Genomic DNA, 18,037 nt, shown 5'->3' with positions numbered 1-18,037 from the left:
GATTAATAATTTCTTAAAGGCTCATGTGATAAGGTTTTTTATTCAAGGTATATAATTTGTTTTATTTTAAAACATGCCTTTTGTTCAAGCCTACAAAATAGACCAAAGTAAAAGGGAAATATGTATTGTTGAAAAGGTTGAGATATAATTTTATTCATTCATTCATTTATGCATTTATTCACTCAACAATCATCTATCACATACATCTACGTACCAGGCATGGTAAAGAATATAAGATGAAGAAAAAATACCATAAAAATAGAGAGAATTATGGTGACATGCTACACATACTGAAATGGGTTTGTTTAATTAGTGAAAAGTCTAGGATGCAAAAGTATACTGAAGCTGCTTACCATTAAATACAAAATATTTTTGTTTAAGAGAAAAAAGTCAAGGGACTTCCCTGGTGGCACAGTGGTTAAGAATCCACCTGGTGGCGCAGTGCTTAAGAATACACCTGCCAGATAGCTAGCGGGAAGCAGCCACATAGCATAGGGAGATCATCTCGGTGCTTTGTGACCACCTAGAGGGGTGGGATAGGGAGGGTGTGAGGGAGACGCAAAAGGGAGGAGATATGAGGATATATGTATACTTATAGCTGATTTACTTTGTTATAAAGCAGAAACTAACACACCATTGTAAAGCAATTATAGTCCAATAAAGATGTTAAAAAAAAAAAAAAAAGAATCCACCTGCCAATGCAGGGGGCACGGGTTTGAGCCCTGGTCCAGGAAGATCACACATGCCGTGGAGCAACTAAGCCCGTGCGCCACAACTACTGAGCCTGCACTCTAGGGCCCACGAGCCACAACTGCTGAGCCCGCGAGCCACAATTACTGAAGCCTATGCACCTAGAGCCCATGCTATGGGACAAGAGAAGCCCCCGCAATGAGAAGCCCGTGCGCAGCAACAAAGAGTAGCCCCCACTCGCCGCAACTAGAGAAAGCCCACGTACAGCAACAAAGTCCCAATGCAGCCAAAAATAAATAAATTTTAAAAAAAGAAAAAAGTCATTTGTTTTTATGAATGATTTATAAGAGTTGAGGTAGACTAACTGAGGTATTTTTAAATGAGACAGATAAGTTCAAGGAAGAAAGTAAATAAATACATTGCCCCACAATGTATACATACCCTGGAAACTGAAAAAAATTATTAATATGTGACCATTTTCCAGGACTGTATGTATGTATATACAGATATACAGTGGATGTATGTATATACACATAGAGAGGTGGAGATATAGATGACATCTTCACTGGCTGTAAAGAGTTGGGCTACACTTGTTTTTCTTTAAAAATATGTAGATGTTAACTCATTGTCTAAAATACTGCTGTAAAGAAGTAGAAAGTAAAAGACTAGACTTCTAACAACCCCCAACCCAAATCCCTTTTCTTCCTGTATACCTGGAGAATTAATTTAAAAAAATATTCCTTAACGTTTCAATAATGTAAAGAAGAAATGTTTTGGTTTGCAAAATTTAATGTCTAAGTTTCCTGGATCATGATGTTCTTTTTTGACCTGAAAGTCTATATTTAATCATTTCAGGGAATTATTTATTATTTTATTTAAGCTTTGAGCCTATTTTACGTTCCTTCCATTTGTTTAAAACTCTAATCCAGGGTAATAATCTATCCAATATTGGAATATATATTTTATTAGTCTTCCTCTAATTTCTTATGTTTTAAAATATGTATTCAGTGGGCTTATCTTAAAACTTCTTCCTACAATAATAATGCAACTTCTAGTTCCTTGATGTTTCTAATTTATTTTTAAGTCCTTTAATGATAAGGTTTTTCTCAAATGTGTTTCTTTAGGGAATCTATTCCTTGTAATTTAATTATATACATTACCTCAACTTATTTCCTTTTTTGAGAATAAGTTTTCTTAAATCATGCCTTTTCAAAGCACTCGAAGTGAGTTTTCCTTTTTCTGAAGTTGTATTTTCCTCTAGACCGAGCCTTTTTTCCTTATAATGGTATGTTCCTTTCTTCGTTCTTAAATTTAAATTTTTACTTCATTTTATCAGTATTACTATTATTATTTACAGAATATTTCTATATTGACAATGCCATTTCCCTTCATCTTTATCATGCTTGAGCAGCTATGTTTTCTCTGGTATAGTGTGAGTACATTCTCAACTAATTTTGTACTGCATTTGATGCTTATTTTGCATTTTTTTGAATTTCAGTTTGAAGACAAATATGGCTTCTTTCTATTCATTTTTCCTATCCAGAGGGTATATAGATATGCTTACCTGAGAGTTGCCTTTTGTGGTACACTGTGAGTTCTGAGGTATTATTAAATTCTGAGTATCATTGTTCACCCCCCCCTTGGTGAGGGAAAGGCCTCTTAACCCATTTGGATGATAGGACGGGGTGGATAACTATTGGTTGGGCTTTTCTCCTGGACAATAGGGGCACTGGATACTTTCTCTCACAATAGACTAACCAAGTTTTATATATTCCTCCCTAGCAACCATTTCCAACACTCCTCAGTGAAACAAGGGGAAAGAGAAAACTACAAAAAGAAGTTCTGTTTGTTTCTCTGCAGTTTTGGAATATTCCTGAGTAGATATAAGATTTTGTACTCATCATTTCAGCTACAAGGAAGCAAGAGAGCCCTGTAAGCCAAGCCACACTGTGTTCCTCAGTTCTGCCCCCAAACCTAGGTCTTATTCCTTGCCCAATTCTTTTTCTTTTCTTTTTTCTTTTTTTTTTTGCGGTACGCAGGCCTCTCACTGCTGTGGCCTCTCCCGTTGCGGAGCACAGGCTCCGGACGCGCAGGCTCAGCAGCCATGGTTCACGGGCCCAGCCGCTCCACGGCATGTCGGATCCTCCTGGACCGGGGCACAAACCCGCGTCCCCTGCATCGGCAGGCGGACTCTCAACCACTGCGCCACCAGGGAAGCCCTTCCTTGCCCAATTCTTAATTACTGCTGCTGGGGAATTTTATTCTTTTTTCCCCTTACTTTGGGGAATTTATTTTGTAGGTATTTTGGGAGGAGGATTCATCCTTGAAATCCTTTCAAGAATTCTTTTATTCAAGACATTACAAGCAAAATAAAGATTTTTTGAAAATGGTTTACAACATGTTATGAAAGTAAAATGATGTATCAATTACTAAGTATTTATATTAGGAATAATTAAACACAAAAATACTATACAATGGAGTTCTCATGTTAAGAAACTACAGAAAACTTTTAATTGAAAGAGTCAGAGAACATAGTCTACTACAGTATGATTTAGTCATCTTTCAATAATATCAAACTCCTTTCCTTTCGGAGAAATGAAAGGCTACAAATGACTATCTACAGAATAAACGGAAAAGAGTTATAATACAAAATCCCTGAACAAAGGCAGAACATGTTCATCTTTCTAAGGTATTACAGCACTCTGAGCATGTGGGGTACTGAACTAGCAAGACCTAATGGGGAAATAAAGAGAGGTAAGAAATACTATGTTTGTGAGTTAAATCTGTACAAGGGTTGTACAGAAAACCTTTAAGAAGAACAAAGAGCTACTATATAGATTAACGTATTTTTCATCTCTACTGCATTCTATGTTATCAAATGATGTTTGACAAGGAAGAAATCTTAAATTATAAAATCAAAGGATATTTTAAAATACTCAACTTAGTGTAAGACAAAAATGAATTTGAACCTTATCTGTGTGACCCTGGGTATTTTGTTTATGCTTTCTGAGCATGTGTTTTAGAGAGGGTGAAATGGAGATAACGATGCATATCCTACAGAAATGTGGTAAAAATGAAGTATGGTATAAATGTGAAGATCTTAGAGCAATGCTGGCATATATAATCAATAAAGCATATCATGTAATAGTAGTAAGAGTGGTAGTTGGATTACTGGTAACTATAATTACTTGTATTAATATTATTCTACCATCTGAATAAAGTCAATTTTCATTTTTTTTCCGATTCTGTTAGCAATGATTAGACCTTGACAACTGAACAGTGTGAATTGCAATGCTGCAGGTATGGGGTAGGGCTAGAGTTCAACTAATTAAAGCACTGTTTTGTAGACCATCTTTGTGTAGAATACAAATAATTTAACTACCAATAAATTTACTATTTAAAATAAGATTATCAGTCAAAAATTAGCTGGAGGAAGTAAAGAGATAAACTAAAATCTACTCCAAATCTAAGCAGACTTTGCCCTTAAAAAATCACATGTCATCCTGGATATTTCAGTCTTAATGAGGATGCTTCCTTGGAATATTAAAAAATCAGAAAGTAGAACTAAGTAGCACTCAGCTTTTGCATGTTTACAAAGATGTTATATCTATTTTCAAAATTATAAACTAGATGGATTCAAAACAGTATATATCACTGAATTAGCAACCATGCTTTTCATACCCATTATATAGTAATATGAATGGAAACCATTTGTTTTGAAACTCAGGACAGAAAGTCAGCCCTAGGCAAAACTGTGAAAGAAGTTTTTCTTGCTTTAACCTCTTCCCTTCTAGTTTTGGCCAATTCCACTATTTTCTATTCCTCTATAGTTCCTCAGTATTTAACAACCATTTATTCCAATGAGCTGCCCCCAGCCTGGCCTTCCTAACTCTCTCTAGTTAAGATTCTCATACTACCTGTTTTCTTTTCTCGCAATTTCAAAACTTGTTTGTTGAATAGATAATTCTCCCGGGGCCTTGCAGCTGATTTCAAGATAACAGCTAGTTAATTAAATAATTTGTTATCTGTTTTATTTCTTATTCATCTTCACCTCACCCCCTTGTAAGCTCTATGATGTTAGGAAACGTGTCTGATTTTTTAGGACATAAGTGACAGCACTTTGCTTGGTAATTTTACATTTATGATTTTTTTATCATGCGATAAATTGTTTTATTATTCCCAACTGTTATATACACGTGAAAACCAAGACTCAGAAATATACATATATAATCTCAAGATCACAGAGACACTAAATGATGTAACTATGAACTTAACAAAAGGCTGTTTGATTCAAAAGTTCATAGATCTTCTACTGAAATATGGTAGTAACTCTAATGTGTTCAAAGGATGATATAATACATGAATGACTTTGATCCACATGGCAGACAATTCAGTGTTATTTCGTGTTTTTTTTTCATCTTGCTGATGGCCAATCGTTTCTTTAACAATAGTCTAGCCAGTGTATATCCAGATATAAACATTAGATTTCTTATATACTGATCAGAAATTCCCAGTGCTCATTTTGTTTCATTTTGTTTGTTTTTCTGTTGTTAATACCATTTCTTTCCATTTTTCCAAATAATATGTATTTTCTACTAATATGTTCTTAGGAGGGAAAAAACACTTTATGTTCACTTATTAAAATATTATTATGCTAGAAATGCTGGCACTCCAAATCTTTTTAAACTAGAATAAATGAGTGTGATGTGGAATAACATTTAAAATTTCAAAATGTTTTGCATATTGATTAATATATGCCAGAAAAACAGAATTGTTTTGGCTGGAAAAGTAAAATCATAGATATTTTGGACATTCCCCAAAATAAATGCCTCACTGCCTTTATCATGGGCAGAATAAAATATGATCACATTTACTTTGGAAAGGAGAATCTTTCTTCTCACTTGAGAAATTATAATTTTTTAAACCATAGCTTTTTTTTCCCCCCTTCAGTTCTAAAATGTTAACCTTTCCATTTTTTACCAGCTGTTTCTGAAATGGGTACCCAAAGGATTCTATACATAGTAAATGGTTTTCATGTTTACAGTGGCACCAGTAGATTATGATGTTAATATTATTTTATTTCCTACTGTGACGTATTTGTTATCACTTTAATATTTTTTTGTCTTTGGCATTAATCTCACAAAATACCCAGGGAGGTTTTGGGGGTTTTGTTTGTTTGGTTTTCTTTGGTTTTTCTGTTTGCCAGCAAACCATTCACTCTCTTACACTTCTCTTAAAAATAAAAATCAACTCAAACAGTATATAATATGTATACACATTTCCCATATTAGCCTCTTTATTAAGGTAAAATTCATACACAGTAAAAGGTAGAAATTCTAAGTGTTCAATGAGTTTAAATGAATATTTACTCTTGTAACTAACTGTCAATCAAAATATAAGACCCATGAAATTTTCCTCATTCTGCCTTCCAGTTGATTCCCATACCACACAGGCAGCTACTATTCTGATTTCAATCAATGTAAATTAGTTTTACCTGTTTTTGAATTTCATATAAATGGAATAATGGAGAACTCAATATCCTGTCCAGCTTCCTTCAGTCAACATAGTATGTTTGCAACTCATCCATGTTGTTGTGTGTATCAGCAGTTCCTTCTTTATTTATTGCTGAGTAAGTATTCTCCTATTTATAAACATTTGATTGTTTCCAGTGTGAGCTTGTAGGAAATTAGAATATACCACCCCAAAATATACCACTTTGCCATAAGTATTATTTTGAGCTGGAGGCAAATGAGAATCAACAGATATAAAATGAAGCCTTCCCAGAGCTTCCCTTACTTCACTAAAAGCAGAAACTTCTGAGAAATTAGGACTGTCATAAATCTCCTCTCCTGAAGAAGTTTTATGCTTATGAAGAAGATGGAAAGTCAATGCCTGCTGAGATGAACGCGCACAAATAAACCTTACTTCAGTAGTCTACCTCATAGTTTGCCACCACTGGAAGTCCAAAATCCCTCTTCCTTTGTCTTGTCATTTCACTACAAATTTATTTATCTTTTCTCAGATGGTATATAAGCACCAAGTTCTAAACATACCTTTGAGTTACTCATCACTGAGATTGCTCCCACATATGTGTGCCACACTCGTTAATAAGTTTTGTTCTGTTTTGTCAATCTGTCTCTTATTAGTCTAATTTGCAGGGCACCAGGCAAAGAACCCAGAAGGGTAGAGGGGAGAAAGTTAAGTTTTTCCTCATATACAGGCTATTTTGTCTAAAGTTGTTATAAATATTTTTATATGAATCTTTTGGGGCATGTATGTATTCTTTTCTGGTAAATACCACATTGTGACTCAGAGTCTAGGTATATGTTTATCTTGAGAAACTTCCAATGAACTGTCTAAAGTGACTGGTCTATTTTATACTCCCATGGGCAATATATGTGTCCCAGTAGTTCATCATCAGCATTTATGTTTGTGAGTTTTTTGAATTTGAGCCATTATAATTGGTGTGAGAAAATGTCTCATCGTGGGGAGTAAATTACATTTCCTTGATGACTACTTATATTGAACACATTTTCATGAACTTACTGCAATTTGTACACTTTCTTTTACAAAGTTTCTTGTATATTTACTTGGGACTATTGGACTGATCATTTATCTAGAAATATCCTTTTTATATTGTGGTTACAAATGTATATATTTGGTTATTTATATATATGTAAATATATAAATATATATAAATAAATTTTATCCAAGTCTGTGTCTTCCCTTTTCATTGTTTTAACAAAGTTTTTGATTAGTACAATTTTAAAATTTTGAATGGAGTCCAGTTAACCAATTTTTTATGGTTAGTATTTTCTGTGTCCTCTAAAATATCTTTACATAATCCAAGTTCAGGAAGGTAGTCACCTATGTTTTCTTTTAGAAACTTTATAGTTTTAGCTTTTACATTTAGATACCCTGTTGTTCCAGCACTAATTATTGAAACTCTTCTTCTTTCCTTATTGAATTACCTTGGTTTCTTGCCTTTGTATAGAATCTTTGTTCTGTTCCATTGATCTTTTAGTCTACTCATAAATCTATATCGTACGGGCCTAATTACTGTTGCTTTATACTTAGATTTGAAATTTAGGCAGTTAACAACTTCCTACTTTATTCTTGTTTTTTTTTTTTTTCAAGTCTGTTTTGGCTACTCAAGATCCTTTGCATTTCTGTATAAATTTTAGAAACAACTTTCAAAACCATGTTAGAATTTTGATTCAAATTGCATTGAATCTACAAATCAATTTGGGGATAAACAAATCTTCACAAAATTGACTTTTCTCATTCATAATGTGATATATCTAAATTTCACTTCAGCATTCTTTTAGAGTTTTAATTGTATAGGTTTTGTAGATCTTGTATTAACTTTATCCCTAAGTACTTTATGTTTTTGATGGTACCTTTTTTTTTTTTTTTGCAGTACGTGGGCCTCTCAGTGTTGTGGCCTCTCCCGTTGCAGAGCACAGGCTCCGGACGCGCAGGCTCAGCGGCCATGGCTCACGGACCCAGCCGCTCTGCAGCATGTGGGATCCTCCCGGACCGGGACATGAACCTGTGTCCCCTGCATCGTCAGGAGGACTCTCAACCACTGCGCCACCAGGTAAGCCCTGATGGTACCTTTTTAAAATTTCATGTTCTAATTATTTGCTGCTAGCATATATAAATGCAAATGACTTTCATATCTTGATCTTGAGTCTTTTGACCTTTTTAAATTTAAGTATTAGTTTTAGCATTTTTTATATACTCAGGATCTTTCACATAAGAAATCATACTGTCTGTGAATAAAAACTATTTTACTTTTCCCTTTTCAATATGTATTTCTTTTATAATTTTGTTATTGCTTTCATTTGCTGGTTGTGACCTCTAGTACAATGATAAATATAAGTATTGAAAGAGGACACATCCAGTCTTGGGGAAAAGCATTCAATAATTTATTATTAAGTGTGATGATGTCAGCTGTGCAATTTTGTAGATGTTCTTTGATCAGGTTGAGAAAGTTGCCTTCTAATTCTAGCCTGATGAGAGTTTATAAAATGTAAAATTTTGTTAGATGTTTTTTATAAATTTTTTGGTATTATCATATGATTATTCTCTGGTAATAATAATAAATATTATTCTATTTACTGGTGGATAATATTGATCCATGTCAAATGTTTAACCAATCTTGCCTCTTCTGAGTAAATTCTACTTTGTGATAATGTATATTATTTTATTTTTTAAATAGTTTTTTGATGTGGACCATTTTCAAACTCTTTATTGAATTTGTTACAATATTGCTTCTGTTTTATGTTTTGGTTTTTTGGCTGCGAGGCATGTGGGATCTTAGCTCTCTGAGCAGGGATGGAACCCCGCACCCCCGTCATTAGAAGGCAAGGTCTTAACCACTGGACTGCCAGGGAAGTCCCTATGATAATGTATTAAAATTTTTCTTCTGTAAGATCTTTTGCCATGCGTCAAGTTTTCTTGGAATGTAAATTCCTGGTCTCAAACTTCTAACTTTAGTTAAGCAATATCAACTCTGTTTTCCAACTTGGCTCCAGAGAGCACATAACTTTGCTTAGTACATCAGAAAGAATGATGCTCACCACATCCCATCTGCTACCACCACAACTTTCCCCACCACTGAAATTAGGTAGGACTATATTACTAATTTTTGACCATTGGGCTGGGAAGGAGAAGTCACCTGTGTCATTTTCAAGCCAAAGCATGAAAGAGCTTATGCATGATCTTCTAGCTCACTTCTCCTCTGTTCTAGAGGGTGCAGTTACAAGATAGTGGTGTTATTCTTAGCCCACTTTCCAAAAACCTGTGCAGAGAAAAGCCCTCAAATGGCTTGCATTATATATGTACCATCAACAGGAAATAAACTTTATTCAGTGAAGTTACTGTAGCTTTAAAGTCGTTGATTACTACAGAATAGGGCAGCGTATTCTGAGTAATACACTATGGAACTTTGGTACATAACATTCCTATCACAAATGAAATTAAAACAATTGATCTTTGCATTGATAGGTGAAGGAGTTTTATAACACATAGGTCAGAGATGCACACTGAATAAAAATCAATAGCAGAAATGAGAACAAAGCATAATGACAGAAATAAAATAGTCATATTTAATTGCTAACAATTGTGGAAGTTTATAAATCTCACATTTGATGCAGTAGTAAAGGAAATTGTCAAAAAAAGCAATATAATTTTATTATTTTATTCAACATGTATTTATCATGGCCTGTTAGCCACACAGGCAGGCGAGCAAGTGAAGCTTCATCTGCCACTCCCCATCACTCACATTACCGCCTGAACCATTCCCGCCCTGCAAGTCCGTGGAAAAATCGTCTTCCACAAAACTGGTCCCTGGTGCCAAAAAAGTGGGGGACCACTGTTCTAGACTTTTCTATTAACAAATAGAAATAACAAAGTCTGTGTTCTCCCTTATGACATACTTTGTGATATAAATATTAATATGTCTGCATTTCAGTGGAGCTCAGTAATCATGTATAGGGACAATATAAATACAAAAAACTCCACTCATAATTGACTTCACTCTCCCCTCACCCCACCATATTTTTAAAACTTTCACCATTTTATTGCTTTACGCCTTTCTGTAAGCAAGAGTCCTAAGGCCCAAGTAACTGACCAAAGGATAAAGGGAAACAGCAGCTAGCAGTACTTCACTACGTAATCATTCTTTAAAAAGACAAAAATTATCGTAAATTATAAACCTGCATTAAAATGACCTGCTATTTAGAGGCAAACATCTCAGCCATTGGGGAAGAGTACAAAAATTAAGTATAAATTTTTCCTTCTTTAATGACCTTCACATGAATCAAACCACTTCACCAGACACTTGGGGAGAAGATAAATATCCCTGGTTAATAACCAACTTGGGTCAACGTCTGGTTTTAGTCTTAGCTCTAATCTATTAGTGGAAAAAGGAAGGCAATGACTCCAGGAAAGAAATGTCCAAAGGTAAGGATGACCCTTTCTTTGTTACTGTTCTTAATTCATTTTATCATTAATATAGTTTAAAGGTAAAGAAGGTCACCTGGACCTGCCACAATGCTAGATAAAGAAAACAGCTCAAAATATGGCAAATGTAAGATTGCCGAGGCTATCTAAACACTCTTGCTTCCAGTTTTTCAAATTATAGACACTGTTTCTGCATTTGATTTTGTTAGCTGCCTGGGTAAAGATACTCTGCATGTATACGAAATCTATATTGTGCCTGTCTATCTGTGAGCCATCAAATGATGTTGAACTTGCTAATTCATGGACTATTTATCTTGACGTTTACACTCCAACAAAATGGTGGCTGTTCAGTTATACTACAAATGAGTTTTGCCAGCCAATTGTATGGCAGATGTTATGTACTCCCAGAACAACTGTCAAAAGACCAAAGCAGCATATCTAACAAATCAAAATGTACTGTACTGAGTTATATTTCACAGGCAGCACCGTTTACCATCTATCCATGGGTTTTGTATTATGATGGGAGGAGTAGCATCACTGAGTATAATATCCAGTCAGAAATCTGCTGTCAGAGTAAGTGGATTAAAAGAGATGTAACTGAGTATACCCTACCTGGAGTGGAAATGGAACTGTCAGTAAACATTTATAAAATCCTTCTAGTTTGCTAAATGTTATGTATTAGAGCATTCACCAAGTAATTCCATGATGGCAGATGGGAAGAGGAAACACCCATCTTCTCTATTCATATGGTGACTGAACTATAGGTCAATGAAACATATTTTTCCCACCATGTTTATGATACTATAAAGGTGGAGAAAATGGCTTTAGCTGGATGATACCGTACCTTGAATCTAGGAAGCCTGCTATAATAAACTTGTTCTACGTATTGTTTAAACTTTTCTAAGCTTGTGGGAGCGTTTTATTATACCTAACACTTAATGCAAATAAAACTTGCCAGAGAGCTCTGCTGTGGCCCTCTTTTATGTAGTATGCTGGTATCATGCCAAGGTTTTTAATAAGCAGAGAAAATAAGAACTCTTAAAAGTTTAAAGCCCAATAATCTAGGAACTAAAATCTGATTAAGTACAAAATAACTTTCTACAATTAAATGATTCGGTGGTAGATAAAATGGAAGCAGAGCCCAAGAAGTAACTCTTACCAATTTAATTTTGCATACTCTGACAAATCTGGATGGTGTCTCTTTGCTTAGCACAGAAGTATTTAGGCAAATATGGGCCCTCATTTCTTTCAGCCAGAATTACATTCCCCTGAAAAAAGATCAACCGCTTGGCTTTCTTACTGGGGGCAATGTGAAAGGTGTTTCTACAGGACCCCTTCCATAGCTCATTTCTATATAACATACTTGTTTTATGAAGAGAGAAGTGATTTATAGGCTACTAATGTATTCCCATACATCCAATCTATTATATCCGTAGTTTCTGATCAGTTTTCCTAAATTTAGGATCAGACAAAATAAAAGCCTTGTTTAGCCAGGAGACATAGGCTATCTACGCTTTTGTCTCCTCTGGTATTTCCTGCAGTAGGAACCTCATGTCTGAAACACAAGTATCTACCGACTTAGAAAATCAGACTGGCAGTAAAATGGAGCAGCTAATAGTATAGATGAGGAAAGCTGTCAGATTTTCAAGCATTTATTTTTAAATTCCAGATCAAAATGATGAAAATGTTTTTCAGTCAAACTCTTACCTTGGCTTCCTTATTCCTCTTTTTTCTCACGCATGCTTCTCATATATTATTATTTTATGACAAGGACATAATTTGCTAGCTACTAATTTTTATAACCTGAAATTATTCTGGGATTATGTGAAAAAGAAGTTACTTTTCTAACTTCACCGAGGTACAAGGTACTACTTGAGTGAATATTAATAAAAACATTATTTTCCTGATAATACTGATGAATAAAACTGGCATTTATAAATCATGTTCTTGCCAAAAGAAATCATACCTTCACAAGCATCTTACATAGGTCACTGCATTTCTCTGAATTTACTAACCTATCTAAGTCTTTTCCTACCAGATAGTGTTTTTTTTGGTCAACTTTAGCTCATATAAACATGAAATTATTGATAGCTGTGATCTCCTTTTCGTTTTTGTTCTTCCCCCTTCACATAGTGTTGCATAAACAGTAATAAATATGTATATAATATGCTATGTATTATGACCATGGACTCTAGCATAAGGCAACTACCATAAGACAGCCACTTAAACTTGGAGATAAGTGATAAAATCTATACCCTTAGCCAATTAGTTTCAGGACACTCTACCATTCAGTCTTAATCTACCTTTGACTCACCTGATATTGGATATATAATAAGCTACAGGGCAGTACCATACGCTGGGGTTTACAGAAAGTAAGCACAATCTCTACCACTGAAGATTTCACACCTAAAATCTTTAAATGTTAAGATATAGTCTAAGCAGTGAATCAAACTGGGTGTATATTCATGAAGCACACAATTTTCTCAGATTTAGGAAATTATGGTGCAAATTTGAGAAATTAAATAATTTCACTACCGAATACTTTAAGACATTATTATTATATTAAAACCAGTGTGGTATATTTTAGCATAAGAAAAAGGATCTTAATGAAATACACTATCTAGAGGTGAGACAGAGACTTTATTTTTATAAAGCTCCACCTATTGTTTTGATGCACCATCTAGTGTAGAACATAAAATTCAAACGAACATTTATGATCAATTTATGTTTACAAAACTAAGAGATTAACCACTGATGGAGAGCTGAACATGATATTACACTGCCAGTAGAACTGTCCTGTTGGAAATGTCTAAGGAGACTTGACTATTGAACACATTTCCAAACACATCTACTAGCACCAATTTGATCCAGTTAAATAAACTCTTCAAGACAGAGTACTTAAGACAGTTGGTAAAGTTAGAAGAGTTCAGACTTTGGTGTGAGACAAACCTAGGTTTAAATTTTTTCTCTGATTTACTGGTTGAATAGTCTTAGTTAAATTATTAAGACCTTCTGAGCCTCAGTTTCCGTATCTTTAAAATAGGAATATACTGCCTACTTCGAAAAGTTGTAAATGATAATTGAATAAGATAATGTTAAGTGGTCTATAAGTTACTCTAAAATGGTTCAACATATAGAGTGTGATAAAATCTTATCTGTATGAGTTTTAACCTATATCTTAGGGGCTGTTAGTTACCCTAATCAGCAAAATACATTTCAGTGTATTTTGGCTAGCTAGCATTTGATCAAAGGTTTCTGGAAGATTTTCATTCAACAGAGTGACCTTGTGATAAGGTTTTCTTTCCTTAACTTTCCATCTTTTATGCCTGCCTACAAATGAACACTGGTCAAATGTGTTCAGCAACATAGTAGAGGTAACTTAGAAATAAAATTCCTGCTATTACCTTCAATGAGATTACAAATTTATTGAAAACCACAGAAGATCTAATTCCAAAATCAGCTAAATAGTAAATCATTAGACACTGGAATAATATGGTTGGGATGAAAATAGTACAAATAGGATATAAGGGTTCCTATTCAATTTCAAACATTTTTGCTTAATTGTGTATTCCAAACTTTGTTTGAAGGAAATCAATCATGCATTTTGGAAGTTTGACCATTTTGTTAATTGACATAAGACAACAGATATTTAAAAAGCTGTTTTTTACTCTTAAAGTGTGTGTGTGTGTCTATGTATATACAGCATATTCTTCTACATATTTGAGGTGTAATGGGCATGTATAATACAAATTTATCTAAGATCAAATAGTAAAACCATAACCAAATACTCCAAGTATCAGGTACTAAATGTTTGTTTCCATTATAATGGTAAATTTATAATAATCAAAGCTGTTTTAATGGGTCATCAAGAAAAAGAAGCAAAATATCTTCTCCCACATGCCTCAACAAAGATACCCCATTCCACAGCTAAGACTGATGCAGACATAAAAATAAAATAAATAAATAAAATATTTTTAAAAATAGAGATTTTTTTCAAAGGATATACAACCATGAGCTCCAAGCATAGATTAAATCACTTTTAAGTATTATTAATTATTTTTCTCAAAACTCTCACCCATTAGCAAGAGATGGGATCCATCAGGAAACACAGAAAGAAGTAAAACAAATACTAATATAGTCACCCCTCTTAAATTTTACCTTGTTTTACTTCCAAATGTCTCTTTGCTATCTACACTTGAAGTCCCCAGACAATCTCATACTTAGCAGGGCCAAAAAGAAATCCACTCTTTTATTCCTGCAACCCTGAACCTAGGATTCATCTTAGACTCCTTTTCAAAATCTCTAAATCTTGTTCCATTCCATGTGTCTAAGCAGTCTCCAGGCCCTGTTGATTGAGCCAATTTTACATCTCTGGAATTTTTTTTCTCTGCCTTATCCCACCTTGCCACTATTCTCTCAGACCCTGACACTATTCTCTCAGACTTTGATTGGATTACTATAATAGTTCTCTAACTTACCTCTCTGCCTCAGTCCCACCATCCATACTCCATTCCTAAACTATTGCAAGAGGCCTTAAATCCTTTCATGTCACCCTGAGTTTGACTTACTATTAACAAAGAGAAATGTATCTGGCAGTCACCAACTATACCAAATGATTAAAGGCGGCATCAACAATAGTGGGATATAACCTCATAACGCAACGCAATAAAAGGCATTTCACCTGGTAGTTTCCTTGCCAAAAACCTAATTAGGGGGAAATAATCTTTCAAGTTCAAAATGTGGGACCCCTATAAGAAAATTAGCTTTACTTCCTCTCCCCAAAAATCAATATCAGGAAAAAGTCTAATCACTATACTGCAATCTGGTTGTTTGTCAAGAAAAAGGGGCATACAATTTGTTTTCCTTTTTTTTTATTCCTTAGTCTCAAACTATTGAATGTGAATTTTATTTTGTGAAAGGTATTGGGTTAAAAATCTTCAGAGATATGCTGGGTGTCTGGCACGCAATACTTGTTTGGAAGAAATGCAACACTGGTAAGCTTCTCATGGGCAGAATGCACTGCAAGCATTACCCACAATGAATGTTCTGTCACGGGGGGACTGGGCAGGAGCATCTGTTAGAGTCTTTTATGACAGATCAGTATATAGGCAATGTTGCCAGCAAGGGTTTTTCTCCATTATAAAACAACAATCTTCAGTAGAATTAGAGTCACTAAAAGCAGGAAAACAGCTTGCTTTATGAAAGATGCTACCTTTTCTGCAGCCAAGAAATCACCAATCTGACATTAAGTTCCTACTATTAGTCCTTCTTCAGCTGTGCAGGTGGCAACCGTTCCATGTTCCAGTTCAGCTCCCCAAGGTTACAGCTGTGAACTTGGGTAATGGCTGTGTTTATTCTCTGCCAGCCTTAAAAGTCTTCCGGGTAACGCTTTTCTTTTTTGTTTTTCTTGCTGCTCATTGAAAAATGCCTTCTGGAGCAGATGTGCCTCCCCTCATCTTCTATAGTTTCTGTGTTTGGGGATAAGTTAAACATCTTTGTTTTGTTTGTGGCATTTTTTTTTTTTTTTTTTTTTTTTTGCGGTATGTGGGCCTCTCACTGCCATGGCCTCTCCCGTTGCGAAGCACAGGCTCCGGACGCGCAGCCTCAACGGCCATGGCTCACAGGCCCAGCCGCTCCGCGACACGCGGGATCCTTCCCGAACCGGGGAACGAACCCGTGTCCCCCGCACCGGCAGGCGGACTCTCAACCACTGCACCACCAGGGAAGCCCTGTGGCCTTATTTTTTTAACTGCTAATGACATAGCCAATTTTGAAGTTAGTTTCTGTATATCTGATGCCTCATCTCTTGTCTCTAATAAAAAACATTCATGGTAATCTTGATGTCAAATAGCTTATGCCCTGAGCATCATAAACCGTTGTTGTTGTTTACATTGTAGCCTATGTCTGCTACTGCCACACTAGCCTGGGTTATAAAATTTGGATTACAGAGACCATAATAACACTTATTTTTACTGCTTTGTATAATTTTCTGATATGTTTTTCAGATCCTCCAGCTCCTGCAAAGCAGCCTTCTCTAACCTAGTTATTTCTAGGAGGCTCTAAGCGGCATCTCATAGTTGCTCTTGAATAAATCCTATCATTATACAAGAGGAACCACTTCTTTTCTCTCTGGTTTTGGCCTCCTTCAGGTGCATTAAGTATCTTCATCTTTGGCACAACTCCCACCCCTCTGATGTGCTATAACCCCCACAGATCTCCAAGTGATTACAAATATATTCTCTGGAGTTCCAATGCACCAAAGTCAAGCTGTCTACATAAAGAATATCTCCTTCATTTACTCCTTTCTGCTTTCATTTCTACCTGCAATTACTAACCCTCACTACTGCTAGAAGGCTAGCACCGTGCTAAGACTGGAGATAGAATAATTAACAAGAATGACATGGTCAGGGTTTCGTGCATTTGATCTAAAACAAACTGTGTTATAATTGAAGGGTTATAACATGCATTTGACCTAAAACAAATTGTGTTGTAATTGAAGCGTTACAGGGTGTGATGAAAGCAAGTATATGGACCCAGAAAAGGCCTCCCTGAGGAAACTGAGAACCCAGAGAGGAATATAACGTAGCTAGGTGAAAAGGAAAGGTAAAGTATTCCAAATAGAAGAAAAAGTACAAAGCCAACCTGTCACTGCATCTGCATGAAGTCTGTAACCAGCTTTTTAACGCAATGAGGTGCATATGCCAATATTTCATAGATATTTTTTTAGTAGATGCATTATTAAATTTCTTTTTGCAATAAAGGAAAGAGTTATAAAATGAACACCCACAGTCCTATTACCCATTTGTCAGTCTGATCTATCAATTACTGAATATAAGTGTATTAAAATATCTGTTTATAATGATGGAAATGTCCTTTTATTTTATAGTAATTTCCCATATGTTTTAAAGCTATGTTAGAACATGAATTCAAGTTTGAAAATGTATGTAATTCTAGTGAAGCTAGTCCTGCTTATTCAGTAAAGAGTTTTAACTTAAATTCTCTTTGTCTAAAACAAATATAGCTTCATCAAATTTTATTTTAATTTTGAACTTTTTGAGTCTTCATGTTTCAGACGCACCTAATGTAAAGAGTATATTGGCAAATTTCCTTTCTTAATCTGGAAAATAATTCTTTTCCACTATAATGCTTAGTCCCATTATTATAACTATTGGTAGATTTATACAAATTTCTACTGTTCTGTTTTGGGGGGTTTTCTTATGCCATCTTTTCTATATGTGTTTTTTTTCCTTTGTTGCTTTCTTTTGAATTTTTTCACATTTTTTATTCTATTTTGTTTTCTATTGTCATTTTTGATGGTACCCTCTCTATTCATTTGGTGTTAACCTTTGATAATTTATTATATGTACTTAATTCAATA

Source organism: Grampus griseus (assembly GCF_964374135.1).
Source record: "Grampus griseus genome assembly, chromosome: 6".
NCBI lineage: Eukaryota > Metazoa > Chordata > Mammalia > Artiodactyla > Delphinidae > Grampus > Grampus griseus.
This window is presented reverse-complemented; position numbering follows the sequence as displayed.